General features: G+C 46.2%; 1 pseudogene; it reads left to right on the forward strand.

Moving 5' to 3' along the window:
* The first annotated feature begins 894 nt into the window (after nucleotides 1-894).
* On the forward strand, nucleotides 895-1,698 carry LOC116099851 (annotated as a pseudogene).
* Nucleotides 1,699-3,534: the final 1,836 nt, after the last annotated feature.

A 3,534-nucleotide genomic window follows, 5' to 3' on the forward strand; every position in this document is an offset into this window, starting at 1 on the left:
GCTGCCACTTCCGTAAAATCTCTGATCTAAGGACATCCATCACTCTCCCAGGGTCTAAGATCCACTATGAATCTCCAGCTCCAAGGCGATAACCTGCTGACAAGTAAATGCAAGAGTGAATCTTCCTTCTTCTGATGTCCTTATGTAGGTCTCCAGCAGAAGGTGTGGCCCAGATTAAAGGTGTGTCCCCCCACGCCTAGATCTGGGACCTGTTTTGTTTCAGGCTGACCTTGAACTCAGAGATCTCCTTGCCTTACTCTCCTGATAGCAAAGGTGTTTACTACCTTACCTGGGACTATGCTTTGCATTGCCACTAGGACTCAAAATATCCTTACCAACATTCAGGTCAGAATCTTGTGTCTTCAGCCTCAAGATGTGGACACAGGTGAGCCCTCCAAGATCGAATAGCAGTTCTTTCTAGATACAGTCATGTTGACAATGGAAATAGCCTTTCCATTTCTGGATGAAGGGGGGAAGCCCCTCTGCCCCTCTTTCAAACTCTATATTAATACTGAAATCTTTAAGCCATGCTCCACACTTGATTTTGGTCATTTCTGAGCTTACATCAAAGAATATTCCTGCTCTCTCTCTCTCCCTGTCTCTCTCCCTTTCTGTCTCTGTCTCTGTCTCTGTCTCTGTCTCTGTCTGTCTCTGTCTCTCTGTCTCTGTCTCTCTCTCTCTCTCTCTCTCTCTCTCTCTCTCTCTCTCTCTCTCTCTCTCTCTCTCTCTCTCTCTCTCTCTCTCTCTCTCGCTTTTTGCAGACAGGGTTTTCTGTGTAGTCCTAGTTTTCCTGAAACTCACTCTGTAGACCAGGCTGCCCTCGAACTCAGAAATCCACCTGCCTCTGCCTCACAGTGCTGGGATTAAAGGCAAGCACTACCACTGCCCTGTCCTATGATTCCTTGTAGGCCAGAGGTCATCAGAAGATTGAGAAAAAGAGGAGAACCAGATAGACTGACTGGGGAACCGATTATGATGCTTTCCAATGCTTAAGAACACTAGAGATTCTGACACAGGAAGTGAACAAGAGCTTAAGGCATGATCTGAAAGCAGCTTTGGACAAGACTGACCAGCAGTGCTTGAATGAAATTGAGAGTGGTCAGGAAGCTGGAGAGGGAGGGGAACACACAGAATGACCTGAAAGTTCAGGAGGAAAACTCCACGACTGAATCATTATAGGCCATGGGGTAGTCCTTAGGGACAGGTGAGGACCCTAAGGACATGGACATCATCACCAAGGTCCTCAAGTTTCTTCTTGGTGTTTGGGCTAAAGAACTGAATGCCAGAGAGGACTATGTGAAGCTCAGCGTGCAGGGCAAACTGAACAGTGCTACCCACAAGCAGACTGAGTCCTACCTCAGACCGCTCTTCAGAAAGCTCCAGCAAAGGAATCTTCCTGCTGATATTAAAGGGTCCATAACAGCTATTATTAAGTTCCTGCTGCAGCGAGAGTACGTGAAGGCAAACGATGCTTACCTTCAGATGGCCATTGGAAATGCTCCCTGGCCTATTGGTGTCACTATGGTTGGTATCCATGCCAGAACTGACAGGGAGAAGACCTTTTCCAAGCATGTTGCACGTGTCTTAAATGATGAGACTCAACGGAAATACATTCAGGGACTCAAGAGGTTAATGACAATTTGCCAGAAGCACTTTCCCACAGACCCATCGAAATGTGTGGAAAATAATGCACTGTAAGATCCGTGTATGGTCTGTACCAGGAAGTCTCTGCCCGAAGTACCGGGACCTCTGGCCTTACCACAGCTACGAAGGAGGGAAGAGTTCCCCGGGGGGTGAGTATGGAATTCTTTCTACCTTTGCAATTCTTGTTGACTTCAAGAGTTCTATTGGCTTTCATGAGGTATTGGACTCCAAATTAACTTTTTGTCTTGATTTCATTTGAATCAGGTGAACAGCTAAGTTCTAAAACTGTCATCTGTAGTTTAAATGTGTAGACAACTATCATACAGGAAAGGAGTTTCAAGATGGCCATTGTCTAGATATCAGTGTGTCATGGAATGTGGCTATGAATATCCTGTAAATTATTGTGATTTGCACATTTTTCTATGTGGTATTTATAGAAAATAGTTTTTGGGTTTCATCAAAAGTGTGTGACCATTAAATGCTCCTTTGCTGTGTTTACATGTTCTTGGACTTTTTGCTGTCTTGCAGTCGAGTGTAATGTTACTGCGAAGTATTATTACGGGGTTTGGCAGTCAAGAGCACTGACTTCTCTTCCAGAGGTTCTGAACTCAATTCCCAGCAACCACATGGTGGCTTACAACCATCTGTAGGGGAATCTGCTGTCCTCTTCTGGTGTGTCTGAGTATAGCAACAGTGTACTCAGACACAGAAAGTAAGTGGAAATGGAGAGGAGCCTGAGGAAAAGAAGGTCCGGGGAGGGGCCCAAAATCGGACCTAGCTCAAAGGCAAGCTCCAAGACCTGACCCTATTGCAGAGGCCATAGAGGTCTCATAAAATATGAACCTATCATGACTGCTCTCCCAAAGAGTCAAGAAGCAGCTGAAAGAGTCAGATGCAAAGATTTGCACACAACAAGTGGACAGAAGCCCTTGACCCTAGTGGTTGAATCAGAGGAAAGCTGGAAGAAGCTGGGGAGGGTTATGACCCTTTAGGAGGATGAGCAACCTCCATTAACCTGGACGGGCGAGATCTCTCATACACTGGAACATCAACCTAGAGGCATATACCAGCTGATATGAGGCCCCCAACACATACAGAGCAGAGAACTGCTGTGTCTGCTTTAGTCAGAGAAGATGTACCTAACCCTCAAGAGATTGGAGATTCCAGGGAGATAAAGGGCTGGTGGGGCTCTAGCTGGGTGGGGACATCTGGTTTACCTAGGGGGATGGAGAAGAGGTGTGGGATGGAGAGGAGTGGGAGCATAGACCGGGGAGGGAGTAAAATCTTGATTGTAAAAATAAATGAATGAATAAATATATTCAAAAGGTCCAAAAAGTGTTATTTTTCTTGTGTGTCAGCCATTTTGTCTTTCTAAGCAGAGTATGTCTGTCACCTTTCTGAACAGGCAGAATTAATATGAGCTAAAGTTTGAAAGCAAAGATGGCTATTATGCCTGCATGAGTTCAAGACACCAGCAAATCGAGGACAGGGTGAGGAAGGGGGTCGTGGAGTCAGCTGACAGCCACAGCCTCGTGACTGCATATCTGAGAGTTCCAGGCCTCTATGTGCCTCACTCAGTCCTCACTCACCTCACAAGATGAGGACTTGCTCTTGGTCTTCCAGAGCAGAGCATTGATCACCATACCACTAGGTGGCGTAGGGAGAGAGGTCAGGACTAATTCAATGATGTGTGCAGATGGGTTGTTACCAGACAAGTTGGGTGTGGCATCAGAGAAGGAAGAGTGGGTGGGCATAATCATGACTGACAGCTTCCCAGGGTCATGCTCTAAGTACAGCTTTGGACAAGTGGGTCCATCTCACTGAGCTCTGGCTTCCTTATCTGACAGTGATGATAAGAATCCAGACCTGACTTGGATATTGTTGAAGTGA

This window comes from Mastomys coucha, unplaced genomic scaffold, assembly GCF_008632895.1.
Source record: "Mastomys coucha isolate ucsf_1 unplaced genomic scaffold, UCSF_Mcou_1 pScaffold20, whole genome shotgun sequence".
NCBI lineage: Eukaryota > Metazoa > Chordata > Mammalia > Rodentia > Muridae > Mastomys > Mastomys coucha.